At 37.5% G+C, this 24,979-nt stretch overlaps 1 protein-coding gene and 1 long non-coding RNA gene across 4 annotated transcripts in view; one reads left to right on the top strand and one right to left on the bottom strand.

Moving 5' to 3' along the window:
* The window catches only part of GABRB2 (gamma-aminobutyric acid type A receptor subunit beta2), a 146,162-nt gene that overhangs the window by 37,210 nt on the left and 83,973 nt on the right, over positions 1 to 24,979 (bottom strand). The gene's annotated exons all lie outside the window — the stretch shown is intronic.
* Positions 459 to 10,490, top strand: LOC119706321. The gene is made up of 2 exons (XR_005258506.1): positions 459 to 6,782; positions 7,794 to 10,490. It is a non-coding gene; the product is annotated as an uncharacterized LOC119706321 (long non-coding RNA).

Here is a 24,979-nt window from a genome sequence, read left to right as displayed (position 1 = left end):
TGACACCTCGATCAGAAAAGACAGCACAGGTTTGTTGGCAGTATCCCAACTACTTTCCTGGGATGCTGAAAGAGGCCAGAATAAATTCTTTTGACACCCATCCCTCCAGCTTTTAGAAATGGCACACAGAGAACAGTTATTTGGTGGGTCACAAGATGCTAATGGTTGTGGATGGGTATGCACAAGGTAGCAGGAATTGGAAGTGTTTTAATAGGAGATGGGGACAAGGCCAAAGGAGAATGAAAGCTACTTCAGCTCTCTGCATCTATCTGGCACAGGAGACTAACCCTGGGAGCCTCAAACACACCATTCAGCAGCTACTTCTGTAAATCCATGGCAGATGTAACCTCATCCCACCTTTTTTACACTAGAAAAGTTCACTTGCCCCTGTCAAGTTTAAAGTTTTGGCTTTTATGTACCACAAAGCTGCATTAAATCCTGCTCTATAGGTATATTGGTAAAAATACTGTTTATTTAGTATCTGGTATTCTCCTCTGATCTGCTTTGATGTACCATACTAGGTACATACTAGGTTTCATTTCTACATTTCAGAAGTTTATAGGTTCACAAAATTGTCTGTAACTTTTCTAACACTCACTTTTCTTCTGAGCTGCAACTGCAGGCATGGCTCGAGGCTATGCCTAGTTCATGGAGTCGATGTGACTGAGACAAGATAATGCCAAGCCTTAAAGGGACTATTCCCTGCAAGCACATTTTAACACCCTGTTGACTTTTATTCTGTTTTCCTCTAGCTCTAGTATTGTAACTGTGTCAATATGCAAATATGTATTACATAAGGTTGCCTCTTGGGCTGGAAAAGCAGGATATCTGCATATAAATGTTCATTAAGAAGAATCCAGTACAATATTTTAACATACATAAAAGGAAATCAGCCTCAAATACAAGACTCAAAGAAATACAACATTTTGCTGAGAGCCCCATGTGGACTGCACCTCTCTCGTGCCTTTGAAATAAATACCCCTCTTCAGAAAAGACGAAGAGAAAAACACATGAATAATAGAATAATGTATAATAAACCATGCAGCAATGGAATATGTTCTAAGTAGTGCTTCATAATCACTATACATTCCTGACACAACTGCACAGAATCATTCTTGAAGGAGTTATGAGTCAAAGTCACCTCCAAGCTACAAAAAAAAAACCAAACCAAAACAACCCACCAAAACACCAATGTAACTATTTTCAGATAAATCAACAGTATTCCATACCTGTGCATGACTGTCCCTTATTTAAACTGCCTTTTCCCTTACACAGTGACATTCATGTCCTTACAACCCAAGGCTTATGTGCATCACACATGCCATTATCTAGATCTATATTTTTATTTTCAAACACTGTCTTTCCTTTGGAAGCATTATCCTGTATGTGTCTGTGGGCTTTATGAATCAGAAAAGTTGCTACTTGCAGGGAACACGTTGCTTCAGTGCAGAAGCAAGAAACTGAAAGTACAGTGAGCTCTGCTACCATAAATATGAAAATTGGATTCCTCCTCTGCTCTGCAGCATCCTCAGTGCCCAGGAAGCTGTCAGGGCTCAGAAACACATCCCAGAGGCAGGTATCTAACAGCCACCTTGTAAACATACTGATCAAGCCATTGTCCAATCTGTGGTGCTCCCAACTTTGCATCATTAAATTACTGCTGTACCCTATGTTAAAAGTATCTGTATGCTGTAGTAATTACAAGGAAATATTTTATTACTATTATTGTATAAAGCAATTCTTTGTCCAAAGCTTAAAATGACAGGCCTCTTATGTGGTAAAGAATAAATGTGAAACAAAACATCTTTCGAAATCATTGAGGCATCGAGTTGAAGACAGTGATCTCTGTCATCTGAGTTTTATCATGTCATTCTGTCCCAAGTTAGGAGCAGGAACACTGAAAAACTGACCTGTTCCAAGTGGCTTTTAACTGCCCCTCTGACTTGCAGCCCCTCAGGGAGCTGCTAGACAAATGAAAGGGATGCAAACCCGATGCTTTCCTGGGCACAAGATGTGTAGTAACATCCAATTTGTGTGTAGAGTGGTGAAGCTAAGAAATCCTTTAATTTCCTTCCCTGTACCAAGCATACAGAAAGACAGACTGAGTCTGATTCTTGCTTTTTAAAGTATGAAGAGATATTGAGACAAAAAAAGCATTGCCAAGTCAACAGGGAAAACATAGGACATTTCTTCTTCAAGGAAACCAAAAACCATTCAGGTCTACAAACTCATAATAATGCAGTGCTGCTTAAAAATTGTCAGTACAGATACATGCCAAGGACAAACCTGAAAGGGATGAACTGGAACAGCTCTCCCTGGAGGCCCATTAGACTCTTCCTTTGGATGGAACTACCTGGCCATTAGTAAATACTCATAAACAGAAATACCTGTGACCATAAAGAATGGGTCTGTGGCCACATGGTGAATAACAGAAACCCAGCAACAGGTGGATGGAGAGGAGCAGCTCTCTTGAGAGGATGCACCACATGCAGTTGTGGTGGTTTAAACAAGCTCTACACCTCCTCAGGCACACCCTGAACTCTCTGTGCAGTTTAGTGTACACATGGCTGAGATCACCGATAAAAAACAGTCTAATATCACATTACAAAATACATCAACATCTGTAGAACACTTAAAGGACCTAATAATATGAAATGCTAAGTTTACTTCCAAGCTTTGTTTATTTGTTTTGATTTTGGATGAAATCGAACACATAGAAGGCAGTCTGCCAGTTTAATTACAATTAAAAAAAATAAATCTGTGCTGCACTTTTGTCCTCTTTACTAACTCAAATGTATTCATGACCTGCCCATTGTGGGTATTTGATGCACCATTAAATATAGAAAGTAGCTCTATATCGTTAACATTTTCTGTAGGATCACTGCACTTGGAAGAAGGTAGCTGAAGATGTGGAACTAATATAATACCAACAGTTAAAGAGGCTGACACACTAGCAAACAACCAATTTAAAATAGCAGAAAATATTAAAAAAAAATACTTTTCTGAAAATATGTTTAAAAATATGCCATATTTCCTTTTGAATATCCAGATTTTAAAATGTGTAACCACTCTTGCATAATTACACAGACTAATACATAAAGATATGAATATAAACAAACATAACTTTAAGTATATATCAAGTATATCAGAAAGATCCCATATAAAGAACAATGAATATTAGGAAAAAGGAAAAACAGGAAGTCATTATTAAATGTGTAATTGTTGTACATGACAATGGCAACATTCCCATGGATTTAAATCAGAGCTGCATGTCCAACAATGACACCTTCTTTCAAAAGGATTTTAAAAGGATTTTATCTGATTTTGTTGAGAATAATCTTTTAAGTGAACAGAAATACAGAAGCTGCACTTACATCATCTGTGGTCTGCAGAATTACTGTGTGTCAATATTTCAGAATGATTTGTAACTCAGAAACCTCAAAGGAAAATGAAAGGAAATGACACAGGGACAGAGGCTCAGATGGGGTTGATTATCAATAGATTCCTGAGGGTTTACACCTGTTGAAGATCAACCAACAAATGTTTTTCACACAGAAAGGTGATCAGAAAAATTCTTTGGCTCATGCTGGGTGGGTATTTTCAGCTATTTTTACCATCACTACAACATTAGGCTGCATTAGAAACTCGTTCATATAAAAAACAGTATGATCAAGGGAAAAACCATTCTAGTTTGGAAAGGTTAGATGTGTTTCAGAACTGAAATTATAGGAATGCAAAAATCAAATAAAATTTGGAAAAACCAAAAAAAAAACATTGGAACAAAGAACGGCCCATCTTAAAAAGGAAAATTATTTAGAAACACATTAGGATAATCCAAGGGAAATGATTTTGCTTTCAACATGTCTTTACTTCACTTTTGGCGGACTAGAAGTGTTTATGGCTCTATTCTTACCTAAATTGTCTTAAACTATATATTTATGCTATGTGCAAATTAATACATAATCTTATGAAGAGCAAACTTGCCTAAGCATAGAGAAAAACAGTTTTTAGTACCAGACTTCTGTCTCATGAGAATAATCTTTCAGCTCAGTTTCTTTTTTTTTTTAAGAAAGAAACACTTTACAATTCTACCTCTACATTCCCTAGAGACAATTCTCTAACACAGTTTTGAGCCAAATAAAATCCCTTGAGAAAACTAAGAGAAACCAAGAATGAGTTTTTCCTGATGGAGATTTAATGGATTTTAGCTGTGAAAATTAATAAATTTTAAATCACTTCCCAAATTATTGTTACATGTATTAGAGGGTAAGGAGTATGCCAGCCAGCAATTAGATGCAGCCATTCAACAGCACAAAGTAGCCTCACACAACAATTTATGGCATACATTGAGGAATGCAAAATCCAATTAAAATTACAGGGCAGTTTAGCAGGGCAGAATTTAATTAGCAAAGATAGAATTTTGCCAGAAGACGGTGGCTAACACCTGTTCTGAAGTGTAAAGTGACAAGGAATACGTGGTAACAAACATTTGGGTCATAATTCATGTTGCATTTGCGAGACAGTTCCTCCAGGGGCACTTAGACCCTTGTTTCACTGGGGAAGTGCCGAGTTCTCAGCTCCCAGTGCTGCTGCAGCAGCCTCTGACTCATCCCAAAATCCTAATCCAACCCAAGCAGTACTGCTGGAGCACTGAAATGCTGATTTTCCTATTTCTGCATGCAGTTGAAATCCCATCTATTTGCATCCTTGCGCTCCCCTGTGTGAAGCTGCAGACATTCCTGTAAGCAGCCAGGGGTGGCTCCGGGACCCGCGGGTTGTGGCCCCAGCACATGGCAAGTGGGCTTGAGGTCATTGCCTTGGTCAGAGAACAAGGTCAAAATGGCAGGGAGGACTTCAGTGAGTGAAACTGGATTCACCCAGAATGTCCCACCCGGGAGGATAATCCGCAGCACCTGCCCAGCCACAAATGCAGAAACAAAAAACCCTCAGTTCTACCATACTTTCCAAGTTGAATTAATCTAAGATTTTTTTTTTAAATTTCAATATTTACCTTTTGCATGCCCGAAGTAGCAATGAGGACACTTACTTACCTAAAGATATTTGAACACCTCCTGAAATACAGATGACTAATTTTTTAAATGTACCCAACAGTAGAAATATTAAAAATTAACTAAAGCCAGGAATTGAATCATCACCATTTCCTGTTATATTCTTCTGGTATTTTTTGCTTGCTTAGGAGAGTGTTGGTATTTGCTTTGATCCACATGCAAAACATCCCTGGAAACATACCCTTCATTTACAGTTCTAGAAGGGATATATTGTCTAATAAGAGCATTTTCTACATCTGGCAAGTTGTTACATTCACTAACATTGTGAATTAAAATCCAGATTCAATTCTACTATCTTTAATGACTGCAGTTAATGTTTTTCTCTAGGTTCACTAGCAACTTCATTATCATTAACATCAAGTCACTGGACTACCTCACTGATGAAAGATGAAGCCACTGATTAAGCTGTTCATTATATCCATCAGCATTATACTTATGAGTTAAAATCCTATCCTATTAGTGATGAAAGAAAGGAATACATATCAGAAACCCAGCATTAATGAACCCCACTGTTACTAAATCCACATGTAGCTACACTGCAGGACAAATAAAGCATCAAGATTAAAGCTTTGAGCTTTGACAATTACATAAATAATGAGAGAGAAAATAATTTTTAAACCTCGAAGCAAAGAGTGTTTCAAAAAAATTCATTTTTGCCTCAAGGCTGCCCTTTGAATAACAGAAATATGGAGCACCATTACTGTAATTCTCACATAAGAATTTTAATTCTATTTAGAAAATAAAAATTTTCATCATAAACGAAGGTGTCTGAAAGGTATTGCTTTCAATTAATTTTACTGAAAGCAAAATAAAGCCTTGTGATTTGGGAAATTGTGAATTAAATCTATATATTATTGGTTCTCCAAGTGCTACATCTTAGGGTGGATGAAATAAAAGCAATTACTGGTAATCCTGAATGGAAAATAGAATGCTTTACAAGTCCATCTCACCAAGCCATCCAAAGCAATAGAAATTACTGTATGTTCTGAAGTGGTTTTATTGTTTTATTAAATATATTCAGCTTTAACAAATCTGATTTATTTTGAAAACGTTTGTTTTTTTAAAATTGCTTTTACACTGGCAAGAAAGCCTCCAGGGCATGATATGGGCTGTGTGATTGCTATTTGTTTGTGCACTGTGGATTTCCTTCCAACCCACTTCTTACCTAGAGCATTTGGTTACCCTAACTCAGCTCTCAGTCAGCAAGTGAGACTTATCTGCTGAAAAGTGCCTGCGAGCTGTTGATTGAAGAAATGCCTCAATTCCTGCGTGTGCACCTAGCCTCAATTATAACCTGCATCTATAAAATCAGGTATTTTAATACTTCCTACAGCAGCACTGCTTTCAAATCTCAGCAATAGGTAGGAACAATTTTAAGAGACTAAAACATTACTTAAGATACCTTAAAGAGCATTTTGGTTCTAAAAACTGAATTGCTCTAACTCTGGCTGACAAAAGGCACACTGGATAAGGAATTGTAACATAGGCTGGAATCTCCACTTTCCATTATTGCCCTGTCTCTCAGCAGAGAAGATTTAATTGCTGTTATGATGATTATTGTTGCTATTTTTATCACTGCACTCTCATTCTGCACCTCTGGGCTGTGAGAGTAGAACAAGACTACGTTTACTGTTTACTGTTAGTTACAGACCTGGGGAACTTCAGGATGTGCAACACAACTCTGCTCTGAGAGTCACTAGAACCAGAAAACAGGTAGGTGCCAAGAAAGAAACATCCTTCTGTGCTTAGGCTGGGACCCACAGAGTCCTTTACTCCTTTTACTGTGCAATGGCTGAAGGATCTCTACAGATTGATACAGGCAGAACCAGAGAAATCCTTTTATTTTATTTTATTGTATTTTAAAGCGAAAAGTAACTTCAAGGGGAAAGGAACACACTCTAACTTTCCTCTCACTTATATTCAATAACTATGAAAATTCCTGGAAAATTCTCACTCATCTAATTATCTTTCTTATTAAAACAAGTAATGTGTTACATGTTTTCTGGCTTTGTTGGAAGTAGGTTGGTGTTGATACTACCTGAACTACTGGTGTTGATACTACAGTGAACTTTCTGTGCTTTTAACTACACCTAGCAAGAATAGCAAAATAATAAAACAATCTGTCAGCAGTTCACTTTGGCTGCTCAATAGTTTAAACAGCAAATAAGTGTTTCTGTGGGAGCACAAAGGAACTTTTGAGTCTCTTACACGCAGAGATCACTCTTGATTTAGATACAAGGCTCTACTTTATAATGGAGCTTTTGAAGACAGACATTCCTCTTCTTCTATTGATTTTCTGTACGTGAACTTGAATAACTAAACCCAAGATTTCTGCATTCATACATATATCATTCTCCTAGTACTTTAAATAGAGAACTGCTGCTTTAGAAGAAACAAAAATGCTACCTCATGTTAGTTTATATACATATATCTGTATTTATATACATTGCATATCTTTAACAAAGACCAATTTAAAGGATTTAGACTTTGTATATACAGTTGTTTTTTTTCCCCACTGGGTGTTTACAAATTCCTCCTATTTCCTTAAGGATATACTGAACTACAGGAATATATTGAAAAATTTGCAATCACTGAGAAATCAAAAATCCTCCACCCTCAGACTCCTTCCCCCCTGCTCTAATGAAGTACTTAAAAAAAAAATTACTGATTCAGTTAATAGAAAAGAATAATAATAATAATTCCATTTGTTCCTTTTCTGTCTAGGAATAACGACTAAAATGGATTAGCTGTTACTGAAGATTGGAGAAGTCCCACCTGATTGGCATTTAGATAGCTTTGATCAATATGCAAGGGTGAGAAGTCACTTTACATGTTATTTTTTTTCACATAATATTGTTTCTTCTTCATCCTAATAATGAATTGCCCTAATAAGAAAAGGCTTTTAACTGAAATGGGGCAAGGCAGCTGTAAGAAAATTGAAAAATGTGCAAGGAATATGCTTAAGTACATGACTGTGCCTTTATTCATCACATATTTATTAAACCCATCAGATTTAATCAATAAAAGCTGGGTTGATTCATGATTTACCAGTGCTGATCAGTACTCTATTACGTTAGGCTCTACCTTGGAGACTTACCATATGTGGCTTCCACACAGTGAAGGCAGCTAGATCAAATTTAGCCTCTTTCCAAAATCAGATTTAAGTGTCAGTGATCTCAAGCAAATATGTTCCACACATTTCACATCAATTTTAGATTTTACTTTGTAAAAAACAGTAGGTAACAGCATAATCTCATCATTTAAATTTGTAACCCCATGTCAAATAGAAAGCCTCACAGAGAGTCATACCTCCTCTAGATCCTCAACCTTCAGTTGTTCTGACCTTCCACCTGTGCTGTCAGAATTTAAACTACAGAAGGAAAAGAAACCGAAACAAAAACTCCGAAAAAATTCCAAAAAACCACTTTAAAAATCCGTCCTACAAACCAGATGAAAACTCTGGCTGCTTGCAAAGATGAGAACATAACTGCAGCATCCAAACCAGCATGACCTTGTCGCGCAAGTTTTCCTAAAAACTCTGACCTGAGGGCTTCTCATTGAAATATTCCAGATCCTCGTGTCTCCTTGAGCTCTGGTGCTATTAATAACATGGGCACCAGGGCTTATTCTCATCTCTGGTTTGGGGTTTTTTGTGGTTTTTTTAGTTCTTCAAACAAATGTCTGTTTCCTGTGACAAATATTTAGTCTCATACTTGATATTCTACAGTTTTATAAGAAAAAACAAAAAAATTTCTGTCCTTGTTGGAGATTGATTGAGACACAAAAGCAGGAAGTTTTTTCCTCATCACAATCCCATTCTTATGTGCAAATGCCCTCAATATTCAAAGTGTTTAATTTTATCAGTCAACTTCCTATACAGTAAAAAATAAAAGGCACTAACTGGATGTTTCAGGTAAAAGAAGTCTGGCTTGAGTGCTCCTGAAAATTACACTCTCTTAACTAGATAAATTCTAAGTACTTCTCTGTTTTATAAGAGAAAAAAAAAAAAAAAGTCCAAAGTCAAAGAAATAGGAAAAAGCCCCAGGAATTCATGCATATGTTACATAAATGCAATCAGGTGGAGTGCATTTAATCCCCTGGATTTCAATATACCTGCTCTATTTTTCAAATCTTGTTGGTATTGAAAATCTCTTGATTACCTGAAATAATTTGCTTTTCTTAAAAATACATACATAAATAATACTAGATTTATTTTTAAATGTTATAAGTGAATACAATATGATAAATAATTAATAAATCTAGCAAAAATATAATATAATCTGTTAATTGTGTACAAGCAGGCCAGACGGCGTATAGCTTGTAATCTTTGGGGAGAGACAAATCAGATTAGTGTGCTCCCATACACTGCCTAATGCTATCAATTTCTGCTTGGTATCTGTAAGAACAGCAAAAAAAAAAAAAAAAAAAAGGAAAATTAATGTGTAACAGTCTATAGCATTATCTTATTATGCAGTTTGCACTAATGGGGCCAATCTGTGCACGGTGTGCTTGCTCTTGGGGAGTCATTAGGTGCCTGAGTCAAAAAACATGTGGAATAGAAAAAGCTTTACAAAACCAGCTTTAAATAAAGAGGTAATTACACGAAAAGGGCATAATGTTGACAGCAATTATTGCTGCTAACCTGGAAATACAATTTACCTAAGCAGTTCTCTCACAGTAGCACTGTTTCCTATGAGAAGCTATGTTATATTTCACTTCTCTTACTATGGGCAGCTTCTTCCTCATGTTCTATGCTCCTAACAATCAGTCTAGATTACAACAGCTTCAACTCATGCAGTGGGTTTGCCAGAGAAACATTAATACAGTACAAAAAGAAACTATAGCACAGACAAATGTCACCACAGGTCACAGAAGTGACCAAATGAGTAGTACATGTAGAATCAGAAATCTGTTTCCCAGTCTGGTGCTTTTCCACACCAGCTGCTCACCCTTACTGGGACACAACTCTCATCAATGAGCTTTCTTTAAAAGATGCACATTTTTGTCAACCTAATAACAACAATCAGTGACCTGACCTATAAAAAGGAATGCACCTTGTTCTACACCTTAGAGCAGAGCTCCTTAAATGGGAATTTTCATCAGGTAGAGTCTCCAGGGTCTGGTGCCAGTGTGCACTACTTGGAAGTAGGTGACACATCTGAGATATTTAACATTTCCTGCTCCTTTTTCTTGTAACAATTGTACACACATATCCTTAGCATTTAGTCACCAGTTTTCTCTACAGAATACAAATATAGCCAAAGAAATATCATTCATATAAGTCTGGCATGATGTCACCAGGTTGGCTTTTAATCCCTGAGCCACACAGGAGTGAGCTGCAGATGCTCTGCTCAACATGTAGGAAGCAGTGTTGAGTGATGGGCTGTGCTTAGATACCCTGGAAATTGAAAAAAAAAAAAATCAAGGGAAAAGTGCACACAATGTCAGACACTAAGCCTTGCTTCTGACATTATGGTATTAGCTCCTCTAGCCCAGATGACTGATCATTCCAAAGATTACTTTGGAATTAAGAAATTTTCTCTGAGAGAATCTAGAGATATAAATACTTATAACACATAAGAGGGTTTTTTCCCTGCGATAAAAGAAGATGACTGAAGACACACAGTCCTTCAAATCATGATTATACCTAACCTGAAACCCTTCTCATTTTGAATGAATGACCATGATTAAAGCCTCTTAGGATTCAAATATATTTATATAAAAAGACAGGTACTCATGGGCTAGTGCTAAGTCCCATGATCAATTGTCCAGATGATAGAGTTGCTGCCTGGAAAAAAAAATGTACGTTCCATGGACACAGAACGTGAGGATTTGAGGAAATTTCCAATTTCACCAGCAGAATAAACAAAACAGAATATATATTAAATGTTCATAGTGCAAAAGGACAAAATTAACATTCTGAGAATTCTGAGGATTTTAACAATGCAATTCAGGCTAGAGAGAGATTTAGCATCCCTAAATTCACAATCCTAATCTTGAGACTCAGACTAGACACCTGAACTCCACATGCAGAAACTGGAAAGAATCAACCTTCAGAAGGGTACATCCCCTTGTAAATCAGGTTAGATTATCTGATTTTGGGGGATGTACAATTTCCCATTGGCAATCCAGGTAGACCAAACAATTGATTTAGCTAGATCATTGTCCTTAGGTGAGCTAAACACTAACTCATCAGACAAATGCTACTCTAAGGTTGTTTTTTTATTTCTCTTTAGAAGAAATTTAGAAGAGCTCAGCAGAATCACAGAACACAATGACATTCTCCTGAACTGAAGGATGGAATTGCTTTTAATATTGGTCTCATGAAAAGAAGGAAAAAAAGAAAAAAAAAATGCAGACACAGCCAAGCCACAGTCATGAAATAAATATGTTCAATTTGCCTGTGAACTGTGCCATTTTTATATCTGCTGTGAACATTAATAGTCTCAAGAATTGTAAAGCATCACAGATACATGGAGTGTGCTGCTGGCATGTACCTGAACAACATTAAAAGGACTAATATCCTCCAACATCTTTCCTCTCTAAACTATATGAAGAATAAAACATGGAGGCCCTAAAGCCCAACAGTATATCCCTCTAGTTGAAATCTGTTCCATTAATTCACTGTGCTGTATAGTTGCATTATGACACAGCCCACAGTGAGGCAATCACATGGCATTTTACCCACACAACTCTCCCTACCACACATAACAAACCAACAGAGACTTATTGTTCTCTCAGATACAGAAAACATTTCAACAGCTAAAAGCAATTGCGTACATGAGTGTCTTTAGTGGCAAGCCTGTGCTTTCCTGTTACAGAATCTACAAAACTGGGCATTGGTTTATCTCACACAATCATGAGTGTTATAAAAAAAAAAAAGAGAGAGAAAATGAAGAATATGTGAAAGAGGTATAATATTCAGTTGCATACATCTTTCAGGGTACCAGAAAATCACTCAGAACAAATGTGATCTGAATACATAAGTAGTAATACCTTTCATCCTTACTTAAAAGACTGCTCTTCCACAGCAATGTATTAGACAGGATTTCCTCAGTCCCCCTGCAATCTAAAATAATTATTAAATGAAAAACGTGGCTTTTAAACAGTGGCTGGAATCTATTTAGACAGCTCTACAAGTAGCCAGAGTGCAGCGTGCCTGATCATTGTGGAGAGCTGAGCCCTTCCAAGCCCTGGCTGTGAGAGCAGGAGGACTGAGGGCAGCTTCCCCTCTTGGGCACTGCCCTTTCCCTGGAGCTGGAGCGCTCAGGGAGGTGACAGGGCTGTGGTGGCTCCCCAGGGAGCACCGAGTTGGCAGGGACAGGCCATCCCTCCACAGTGCTTGCACCTGGGCCCCCCAGAGCCCTGGCAGGAGATGCCTCCTCACCTCACACGCAAAGAGCAGCAGCTGCAAAGGGCCCGTCAGTGCTCAGCACAAATTTATCTCTTGAGGAAATAACAGGTAGAGAGACTTCTGCTCTCTGTCACAGTATTGTAAGTATGCAATTAATATTAATGTATGTGTAAGTATCACCACATTAAGGATATGAGAAAACATTTTAACAGTGTCACATGTGGGATTTTGACAAAATCAGATGGTTCATTAGTGATACATTACAGCCCATCACATGAAAATTTGTGTCCATCAAAAAATATTTGAATTAAAAACCTTCCATAACACAAAAAAACTTTTAAACTTAGGACCAATATGAATTCTGGAACCACACTGCAACTCAACATTTCTTTCTTCATTTCTATAAAACCAAGCAGCACAGTAATAAAACCTGTGGTTTATAAACTGCAGCCTATTGAAATAATTCAGGATTTTTCTTCAGCGTTATAGACAGAGCTTTTTCAGTTCCAGTTCCACTGGAAAAGACCTTCACTTGATTATTCCCATATGAAATTATTTCTGTCAGAGCTTTCTCTGAACAAAGTTTTGTCTTTCACCTGTATTTCTATCAGATCCTTTTCCTGGGCACACGTGCCAAATACCCAGAGCAGAACAGAAGTCAGCAGCAACACAGACTTCCACAGAGCAGGCTGCCAGTCTTCAGCATGCTTCAAACTAGATGCATAATTTCTCTTTTTCATAAATGTATAGAGAAAAACAAAAGCATTCTGATTCTGACACTAAGATTTTTCTGAATAAAACTTGTTCTTTGCATTGTTCTACAAAGATGGCAACTTTCATTATCCTAATAAATTAACAAGAAAAGACATCTCTGTTGCAATCATGTTACATAAACATCTCACCGATAGAGATATATCATTAGATTATATTTTAAGCTCCCATATGTCACTAGAATTCATGCTGAAACCACCTTACAATGCAATCTTTATGACAGATTTCTGTGGATTAACCAGCTTCCAGTTTTCTCTGACATTTTGTTAAAACTTTAATACTCTAAGCACTGTGGTTTGACATGCTTTCTGCCACTACTTTTGCCAAGCACAAGCATATGCTACAACACAGCAAAGGCTGCTCTTTGACTTACATCTTTGACAAGAAAAATATTTTGCATTGACACTGCATATTGTTTTAAAGTACTTAGCTGAACAATATGTTATTTTATACACGTGAGACTTTGCTTCCACATGTTTTATGACTTTTATTACAATCTGTTTAGATAGAGCATGTTAAAAGTATGAAACTGACTGACTCTTTAAACGTGCTATCACTGCCTTTCCCTATCAGAGCAGAAACCTGCTAAGGTTAATCACAGGAAAGAACTTTAACTAAAGAGCAGAACAGAATACAACACCCATAAAATGATGATGACTGAAGACAGAAAACAGACAGGCTCTGTCACCTTTATGGCACAGAGCAAAGGTCACACATTTCACAAGCGTGCTGTCAGGGGAGTTCTCTGGTATATCCATATTGGAATAAAATGTATTATTCTCCCTTCCTGCTGAAGGCTGAATTTTTTTCCTTGTGAAATCCTAGGTTAATAAAGATGAATTCCAGATTTGAAACTACAGATAATGAGAAGTTGCTGGGCACAAAGTATCTGAAACTAGATTTCTGCTTCATTCCTACATATTCCTCTAAAAATTCCTGGAAATACCTGCTGCAATACATGATCTTTAAATGATTTCCATTCCCTCCTTGCTGAGTCAGCACTGGAAAGAAAAGTGGAACCACATCATGACCACATCTTCATGCTGGTCTCCTTTTAGGTATTAGGACTAGCTAGAACTAAGACCTGATACCCAAAAGCGTGATTCCTGTTAAGCAGAAATATCTGGGGAAACTTAAAAAGAAGGTGAACATCTCCCCCTTAATTTGCAGAACATTGGAAGAAAAGCAAAGTTAACATAAATACATTAGTTCTTTAACAGCAACCCAGAATGGTGCCAATTTCATGAACACCTAAAAGCCAAGAAACTGAAATTGCTCAAAACCCAGCAATGCCACTGGAAGTTCCTGAAGACATTTTAAATAATATTGCACATCCTTATGGGCTTTTTCTTTCACTGTTATAAGCAACAGAAACAAAAAAAAAACCACCAAAAACACACAGTACTGATGCAGGGTAGTAATTTCCCTCTCAGAAAAAACCCAACCACCAAAACCTCTAGTACTCATTCTCTTTTAAATTCTTTTCATAGCACAGAAATTACACACACAAGGTAATAAAGAGGATAACTACTTCTCATAGCTATTCCAGAGGAAAACCTGAGACAAATTTACAAAGTCACAGCCTTTTATACAGCTTGACCTGTCCTGTGCCTGCAAATATTGAAAGATAAACATATCTGTGCATACTCAAATACTACTCAGCATGCACAGCAGTATACTTGTTATTTGCTGATGCTTGTATGCACCTGAAGAGGGAGTGTACACCATCACAAGGAGAAAGTGTAGACAACCTCCTACTAGAAAATAAATCAAAACAACCTTTATGATCTTGATTATACTCAGAGACACTCATTCTAGCTCTGCTTCAGACTGGTAGGAGGAAAATGCAAATATAGTCTTTGAGTAAGACATGTTAAGTTCCTCATCGGTTTATCAAGCCTACTTCTGGGTTTTAATCAACTGTTTATACAATGATAATTTCATGCTGGTTTATCCATCATCATATCCATCATTCATGCAAAAGCTATTTATCAGCAAGGTTAGGGGCAACTGTACCTCCACAGTTCCTGTCAAATGGTTTTCTGCTTGTCTTGAGAGCCCTCCTGGTGTGGATCACAATGGGTGAAAATCCATCCCTGCATCTCACTGTGGTTATCTTTTTACTTCCCATTCCTACCACCTCCACTTGGAACTTTCACTCCTGCAAATTCAGATCTTCAGTTTTTTTTCTAACCAACATGATAGAGAACAGATTATCCTCTTCTACTGCAGTACATTTTTTATATTACAAGACTCACACGTCTCTTCCTTAAACTCCCCTTTACCAGAACAACACTTTCCTCAAGTCATGTTTTCTAGGACTTGGGTTAACTTTCTTGCTATGCCTTGGATGTTCTCTAACTGATACAAATCTTCCTTGAGGTGCAGCCCTTAGAAGGACACAGCCTGACCACCATGTATTGCCACTACAGGACTGAACAGAAAAATTCAGTTATTTTACAAATAGCACTTCCACTTATAGATCCTGGTGTCATCCTTACTACTGCTGCCAAGGAATCAGTGTCATCACAATCCATGATATTGCCCCAAGGTTGGGCTTTTCATTTTGTTTTGATTCCCACACCCCTGCCCAGGGCTGCCATTTGCACCTTGTTATTTCCCAGTTCTGAGATGCCAGTCTTAGATGTAAAATTGGGAATTTGATTTTTTTTCAGGCCACCTCTCTAGTGAAAACCATGAAAACCTAACTCTATCCTTTCAAGCTGCACAAATGTTTTGAAAGTTTTGCTTTTGAAAGCACCATAATCTTCAGATCATTAAATGAAAACAGTGAAAGTAGACTTGATAAAAAATTGTTTCCTTCCTATAAGCTCAATAATCATGTTCATTTCATTTTCCAAATGTGGTTTTCCCTAATCCGTGTTTCCCCACCTTGTTTGTAAGAATGTCATTTAACACAACTTCAGGAACCTTATTAATGTCAAAATATAGGACATCTACTGCCTCCAGCAAACAACTTTGCTCTTCAGAAATCATCCAGGCACCACCACATGGGACCCACTCATGAGCAGGAGTGTTAGGTTCAAAATGGAAAAAGCAGTCACAAAAATGGGAGATATTTGCAAAGGCAGGGGGGAGACATAGGCAGCAGCTGACTATTTTTTCAGATTAGAGGTTTAAAAATACTAATTGGACAAATAATTCTGTTGCTCATTTAAAATCATTAACGTTTCCAGCTCTTACTGTGACTGCCCAGAGGTGATTTATCTCTGGACACTGTGCCTCTCACAGTGCCGCTGTACTGGCAGCAGTCTCAAGGGCTCCTCAGCTGGCACACAGAGTGCAAGGTCTCACTGTGCTGCCAGCTTTGCAAACACTCTGGTGAATGCTTTATTGAAGAAGATTTAGAAAGGAGAGCAATCCCCTGTTGATGATTCAAACACAAGAACCCAGAAAGCAAATATCAGGTTCAACATGGACTCAGCAGTGGTGAGGTGCAGTTTTGGGGACACTGCCCATGATGTGGCAGAGCAGACACACTAACTGCGTTGACTCTTGACATTTGTGCCACAGCCCAGGACAGACTCTGAAAGGCAGTAAGGAAAAACCTAGAAATAACATTTCTGAGCGAGGTAGGTTACTACTCCATTTAACAGAGCATGGAGGCAAAGATATACAGGCATTTACTACTACAAAGGCAAGTGGTGACAAAAAACAGAAAAAGGCAATGAAAATCAAAAATCCAAACAGCACAGAACTGCCTTCATAGCCATAAAGGTTACTTGCCAATTGTCTGCGAGCTAACATCCTTTTAGGAAAATATTCAATAAAGAATTTCTGGTCAGGTGATAAGTATGGACATCACAGGACTTTTAATGTGTCTGGAGTAACAACACAAATCACAAGGAATCCAAGTAATCAGCATGTCTTGAAATAACATGGGAACATGAATGGAGTCAACTTGGTTTATAACAGATGGGTAACAACTGCAAAGCTGGCCTGACATTTGGGGATCACCAAATTTTTGGGCTGAATGTGGACTTCGTGAAGCTTTGAAAAAATTCTGATAATTTTGGGATAGGTGGAATTTTAAAGATATGTGCAAGACTTTTTTCACTGCTTAAGAGGCCTGTGATAACCTTACCTTCTTTTATCTATGAGAAAGAAAATGGTTGTCAGTGCTGCCCCTCTTTCATGTACTGAACATTAATAAGCAAGAATGGATATTCTCAGAAATTTTTATATTTCACTCTAACAACCTGAAAACTCAAATCATCAGCATCAAACACACAGCAAGTGAACTGGCTCAGTTCCTTTTTAGGAAGATTAGAGCCCTTCATGTTCAGAAAAGAGAATATTGAGACAGGCACCAACTCCAATAAACCACCTTTTCTCTCTTAAAATACTCTGAAAGTTACAGAACTTTTTTATACTTTACTATCATCATTTTTCAGAGAAGTCATACAGAGCATACATACAGGTAAAAAATAGATATGGGATGAATAACCCTGTCCCCTAGATGAAATATTCAACCATTAGCAAGATTTATGGAAGCACAAGCATGTGCATTGCATAAGCCAGCATGTCTACCCTTACAAAACAAATTTCTGATATCTATCACATCATACACTTCCCAAGGCCTTTTTTGCACTAGTTTGAACAACTTAAAATGCAAAAATATGTAATTTAGCTGCAGACACACAATAAACAACACCCAATAATTTCCTCATCAAAAGCTGTTATAACTAAAGAGAACTTCTATTTAAATGTGTTTAATTAAATTGTAACATTTATTTTGAAAATCATATTTTGAAAATTATTTTTGAAAATGACATTTTAAAAATTATTTTTTAAATTAGAATTTATTTTGCATTTATTCCCTTAATCATGATGCTGTGTGGTCAAACATTACTATACTGATAGAGTTAAACTGTCAGTCAAGAAGTATTTCATGCTGGGTACACTGAGGCACTGATGCCAAATTTAGCAAACAGTCACAGGACACAGGATCTCCTTGAGACAACACAAAGCACCAAACCCTGCCTTGTCCAGATGGCAACTGGAGCAGACTGACCTCACACCTTGGATGTCTATGAGCAGCCATCAAGAAAAGACTGGGCAAATTTTTGTCTGAACAGTAAAAATCTCATTAAGCCACTCTGTCACACGGGTGACAGCAGAATGCTTCCATGGGTAAAAATCCATACACTGATGATATGTTCACAAAAATCTGGAATACAAAATCATTTATTGAAGACTCTGGGTATCAGCACACATCAGCAGTAACAGGCTTTATGGGAGACCAGCAACACTCAGCTCAAAAGAGGTACAACACATTTCAGACTCCATGTTCCAGTTGCAGCAACGATGACTTGACATGGGAACATCTCTTTTGCAAACCTCTTTAAAGGGTGAAAGCTTTTGGTTAACATTTATTTGATCAGATTTGACTGAGAGATAAGGACTCAATCTCTTTCAGCTATGTTGACCAGAAAACTACATTGACATCAGCTGTTCTCACACACGCTACAGGAAATAGCACTGGCTTATTGATAGATCTGCCTTCTGCAGACAGCTGCAATGCAGTGGACAAAATCTAAGACAACCAAGGGGCTGAAAATAGTCCAGGTTAAAGTACACAGAGCTCCACATCAGCTCATCTGCTCTTCTTTGATTCTGTAAGAACAGATGTACACTATCTGCTAATTATCTTCCTCTGTGCAACAGACTCCGATATTTTGCTCAGATATTTTTATAGCATACTTTGATATTTTTATCATGATTGGAAAAACAATTTAGATAAGGAAAGATCTAACTAAAAGGCTTGCCTAGTCATCATTCTCATAATTATTTAGGGCTTACATTCATCCTTCCTATGGAAGCAGTTTGCAATCTATTCTGAACAACTCACTAGGGATGATAGTGCTTGAGCTGAGAGCTGAGCTTCTTCGAAGGTCAGACACTCATGGACTAACCATTATGCATAAGCAAATTAGGAAATCTGGATATATATTTGTAATAACAAAGTATTGCCCCCTTTTTTTACAGACTGTGTGAATTTTTGGCTGGTCAAGAGGCCTCATGTGTTGACTTATGAACGTGTGGAACCAACACTGCTGTATTTTCAGTCCCAGCTGGAGTCTCCCTAATGAGCTGTGTTCTACCTTCTGGCTAAAATATTTGCCACAATCATCCAAATCCCTGAAGGTAAGGATGACTTTTAAAAGCCCCAAAACTGAAAAACAACAAAAACCAAATAACTAACCAAATTAAAAAAAAACCCACAAAAACAAACAGCTGCTCTAGGTTGCTTTGTGTTTAAGGAAAACATGCTGCATTCCAAACCGCAGTATTTTCCCTGTAAGAGGAAGAAAAAGCACAAAATGTTCACTGTTTCTGTCATCCTCCTCACCTCTAGAGCAGCCATATTAACATCTCCGTATTCATTCACAATAACACTTTTCTAGTCCAAGAAGAAACAAACTCAAAGAAGTAGTCAGAGGAGCTGGACTTGGTGGGAGGTGCTGGCTAATGCTCAAGCAGGAAAGACATGCTCCAGCCCTTTCAAAAAAAAAGCTCATCTTCCAACAGCAGATTTCATGCCCAGAAAAAAAGTCGAGTTTTAATCAGCCTAGAGAGCTCCCTGTAAAAGCAAGTCACTCTGAGGTATTAAGTATGAAAACACATTACAATGCTTGTTCATACGTGGCCATTACAACTATGAAAATCATCCTTAAATGATAATTACATCACTGCTTTTACAATTATGTCTGGAAAAATTATGGCCATACCATATGTAACAGGCATATTGACCTAATTTATCAAATATCTTTTTTTAAATTCCTTAAAATCAAAAGCAATTTGGCATCTAGCCATAGAACAAAGTGTTCCTGAGTAGAGCTTCAAGGCCAAGTAAGAGCTAGCGCATATGTAAATATGTGCAAATAGGAACTCACTGCTCAGTTACAAAGACCTATCTTCAAAAAAAGGTGACTAAAAGTCTGTTCACAGTCTGTTCACTCAGCAGCACAAGTCAACAGGAACATACAAAGTACAAATGCTACTTATATTTGCATCACTTTCAAGAATCCCCATCCAAAATAATTTTTTAAGTATATTTTTATATGTATAAATACAAAAATTAGCTGACAGACATTCAGACCTCACAGTCATCTTCTCTCAGCAGATTTCAAATATTTTCTGTGTTTTGCTGCTGCATAATTGCATTGCACTCATAAAGAAACACACAGGTATGAAAGTTAAAACCACCATTTTATTTTTTAAAGAAAGTTAACATATTTGGCAAGCAACTTGTGCTTTTATAATACAAGCAAGTTACCCACACCTATACAATCCATTCTACAGTGGTATCAGCAGTACACAAAGGGTCATTGAAAGAGGAAAAGGGGAAAAATGGGAAAATGAGAAAGATAAAGAGGACAAGAGAAAGAGAGAAAAAGATCAAAGGGGCAAAAGACAAAAAAAGAGAAGAGACAGCTATGCTGTACATAGCACACTGTAGGGTAAAATGCTAATTTTGGACATAGTGAGATGCCAGCTTTTCTGCCATCATAGCAAAATGTAAAACCCAGTTCTTTAGAACCATCTTCCCAAAAAATGGGTAAAAATAGAGAGAAGTAAAAGATATTTCTTCTTGGGCAGCAAGACAACAACTTTGACAGGAAGTTAGGTTGATTTTGCAGGAGAAAATGTCACGCATTTACCTAAAGTGCTGTGGAAGCTGCAGGACTTAAAGAAAGTTGTTCTTGAAACCTGAAAGGAAAGCAATAATCTAACTAGTACATGTGCACAGTACCACCACTACCTACCTGTGCTACAGCAACATAAACAACTTACAGCATAAGGGCATTACACTTTACATTGCAGCACTTTGATGCACACCTGCTCCCCTGAACATTCCTCTTAGCTGTTTGTAAAGAATGAGGAGTTCCTTGGCATGGATACCATCCCTATGATAAGAATTCTAACAGGATAGGAGTCACTAATGTTACTCTTTATATTACTCACTTTTGGTCTGCAAAGAAAAGAAGATAGACAGGGACCATAGGTAAAACGAAACAAAATCTGCTGTTCTGCTCTTTGTCCCTTTACTGAATTTTCCCCAGTTTGTGTGTCAGGAACAGGTTACAGGCTTCCAGACACAGAAAGCCCCCAAGGAATAAAATCATAATTCACAAGCAAAAGTGTAACTTACCAGCCTTTCAGTATCATTCAGGTTGTCTGTGTAACATTTTGGTGCAGATCCTTCTCCCAGAGGTCAGCTGTTGAAGGGATGATGGTTCCACCAGCAAACTGTTGGTTCCTTGGAGTGCCCTGATGTTCACTGATGGGCTCCCACACAGATTCAGGTGCCTGCTGTGCTTTTATGGAACTTGATCCCACAGCAGCCCACAATAGGTGTGTTTGCCTTGAATAAAGCTGGGTCTGATATTGGACAAATATTAACTTCTAATCTATGCTGACTGTCAATTACTGTTTAGGAAAACAGCTAAAAGTTATTTTACCAGGAAACTGGCATGTAAGTTTATGCAAAATTCACCAAATACTCAAATAATCAACTTTGACACATCTATAAAGTGCCTGGATTCAGCAGAGTACTTGATTCCATCCATGCCACTGCAGACTCCTACTGTTAACAAGGTGTTATTTCCAGTGTTGCACATCATTTCAGAGTTGAAAGGTGTGTTCCTACACGTGCAGCCAAATACTGACTCCCCCACTGGTTTTTCTGTTACGTTACTCTGTTTCTTTGTGAGATTATTGGCTGGGCTCAGGTAACATCTCCAATTCTGGCTGCAGTGACACATCAGTCACCAGATGAAACAGGCTTGTCTGAGAGGAAATGCACACAGTGGATTGCTCTGCAGCTAAGGAGCAGAAGCATGACATACCACAAGTTCCAATTTCTCCATTTCCAGTACAGTCCTGCAGAACTGACTAATTATATCTATGTTCCATACCCAGTAAAAACAATTTTTATGGTGTACAGTTATAGAATACAGAGAATTGCCTTTTAAATGCATGTTACTGAACCAAACATCATAATGAAAATTCTGAGATCATTATCTGGGGAAAAGAACCCTTATTTTTAGAGGTTTTAAACCATAACAAGCAGTGACAGAGGCACTTCAGTCTATGTAGTGGGAATAGTACCTGTGTACCTGAACAGAGATAGGGAGCAGATTATACCACACCAGATTGTAGATGGGAGATAAACTGCATTGTTAACTCTTTGTTAAATTGCAAGGTTACTTATACAGCATACTGATTTATTCAGAGCATTCTCATGGTATTGCCATTCTGCTACATGACTCAGAACTTTTTCACAATGCAGGTCCCACAGCACTGAGGTTCTATTTCAGCTCAGTAATGGTAAATACTTATTCCTGATTCTGTAAGGCAGATGTAGGATCCCAGGACAGGATAAATCAGATAGAAAACTTAATTTAAACTTCTTCACTGCTATGGTCAGGCACTGGAACAGGTTGTCTGGGGAGGTTTTTCAATCTCTGTCTTTGGAGGTTTTCTAGACCAGCCTGAACAAAGCCCTGAGTAACTTGGTCTGACCACAGAAATGACCATTTTTTACATAGATTTGACTAAGGACCTCCTGAGGTCCCTTGCATCATGAATTACCTCTGAAGTATAACTTGAAATGTAAGTACATATTAATCTACTTAGTGACTTCTCTTTCCTCACATAAAAAGCAAGATTAAAAAAACCCCACACCTTAATTATTGCATAAGAAAAAGGACAAAAATAAACTCCAACTCTTTTATAAATACAACATAAATGATAAAGACTATAATCTTTATTTCTCTAAACCACTTAGACACCCTTCATAAATGTTCATTCACAAAACATGTTTCAGGCTACTTAGAGTAATAACAGTATTACTGGTGTTTCATTTTTGCTCAGAAAAAATGCGTATCATGAGAAAGTTTATTTAAGAGTTAGAATATTTCATACTTAAAAGATATCTTGAATTTCCATCCAAATAATTTTGGACAGTGCATCAAAACCACATTGAATACTCTGAGTGGCCTAGGTATCAAACATTTCTAAAACTGGAATAGTTTCCCTGTGTAGACCTGCACACCAATGCAACACAGCAACTTTGCAGCAGCACTTTCTCACTTTCTCACATCAACTACAGTGGCGTCAGATGGGTAGAAGAGAGAAGAATCAGCCAGAGGATAACTCCCCTAGCACTGCCAAAGGCTGGATAATATAAGGCTGAATGCTTTTAAAATTAATGACTACTGTCATAAGCAATACTAACTTTGACTTCAATATATAAAATTAAGACATAGGAAAATGGGACTGCCTCCAGTTAGAGAAAGTAGCTTGTTTTTGCTAAATACTGGCAGAATTTGATCAGCCTGGCTAGCAGTACCGAATAACATGAGCAAATGAAAACAAAATTAACTTGTCTCACAAAGCTCTCATCACTAGCAAGGTGTGATCAAGAGATGAAAATATTTTAATTTTTAACCTTGCCAAAGCTGCTTCTAATTCAATTTCTTTTCTGCTATTCCACCAAAATAAAATAACATTTCCTAGGCTGGTCTACTTGGAAGGTCAACCCTTCCTCAACCCAAATCTAATGTCATAATCAAAACTAAAGATGATCTTATTATTCATTCTGGCTTTTACTTGCTGAAACAAAACCAATTAAATTGTTTTCCTGTTCAGATGCAATATTTTGCATTTGAGCATCAGTAAGAAAAAGTAAACTTGGAGTTTGGAAAAAACCAAAACCCAAACAAAAAAAAAAAAATTACAACTCTGCTGGAGAGTACAGATATTTCTTTTCTTTAACAAGAAGAAGGTTAAGCTCATATTTGAGAGATGAATCTCCAATTCCTATTCTAGAAATTTAGGAAAAATGGACAAGTATCAGTGACCCAAATACAGAGCACACTCACCAATCTGGTGATTTGGCTTGCTCCTCAAGCAGCAAATTGAATTCTTGTCAGAGAAGGAACCTAACGAGCACTGCCACATCTCGCCCCAGCCCGGCTGTGCTTCCGTGGGGACACAAGGAACCCTTTGCCAGGGTGGGTAAGAGTTGATCCCATTTTGGTTGTTGCTGTTTTGTAAACAGGCCAAAATTCCTAGTCAAATTTCATCTGAATCCACAGTTTTGCAGTGACTCAAATATTCATTTTTATTCTTCCCCCACTGAAATAATTCAGCATGAGCTGAGGAGCACTAGCAAGAGCACTGGCATTCACTGTTTGAGTTGCTGCTATCAATGACCAAGGGCAAACACAGATCAGACTGACAGCAGACTCCAGTGCCCTCCTGCCCCTAGATGTTTTGAAAACAAATAAAAAAATTGAATTCATTCTTTAATGTAATTGATGAATAAAAGACAATTGTAGTTATATATAGGGAAAAATCCCACTATCTTAGGAAATAAATTGACTGTAGAAACATATTTCACTTCTTTTCACAGGTATGTGATCACTGTGTGACAGTCACAGTTTGCATTGTCTTCTAAAGCAAGAGACCTGAGGTCCAGGGATTCCAGCACCTGATAAATATTACTATTTCATAAAGCTGTTTAAGTTGAAGAAACTATTTCATTTTGAGAAAGACTGTAGACTGCTTAAGCAACCTGCCACCATGAAGAGTAAACCATTATTAGCTTTCAGTACCATCTCCATCCCCTTCAATGGTCTAAAAAAAATTGAAGACGTAACCCCAGGTGCCCTCCAAAGAAAATAATAAAAACAAAATATAATGTCAGATCATACCCTACACCCTGCTAAGGTATGCAACATTATCACATGAATTT

Source organism: Motacilla alba, chromosome 13 (genome assembly GCF_015832195.1).
Source record: "Motacilla alba alba isolate MOTALB_02 chromosome 13, Motacilla_alba_V1.0_pri, whole genome shotgun sequence".
Lineage (NCBI taxonomy): Eukaryota > Metazoa > Chordata > Aves > Passeriformes > Motacillidae > Motacilla > Motacilla alba.
The sequence above is the reverse complement of the archived record's forward strand: the minus strand, read 5'-3'. Positions and strand labels throughout refer to the sequence as shown.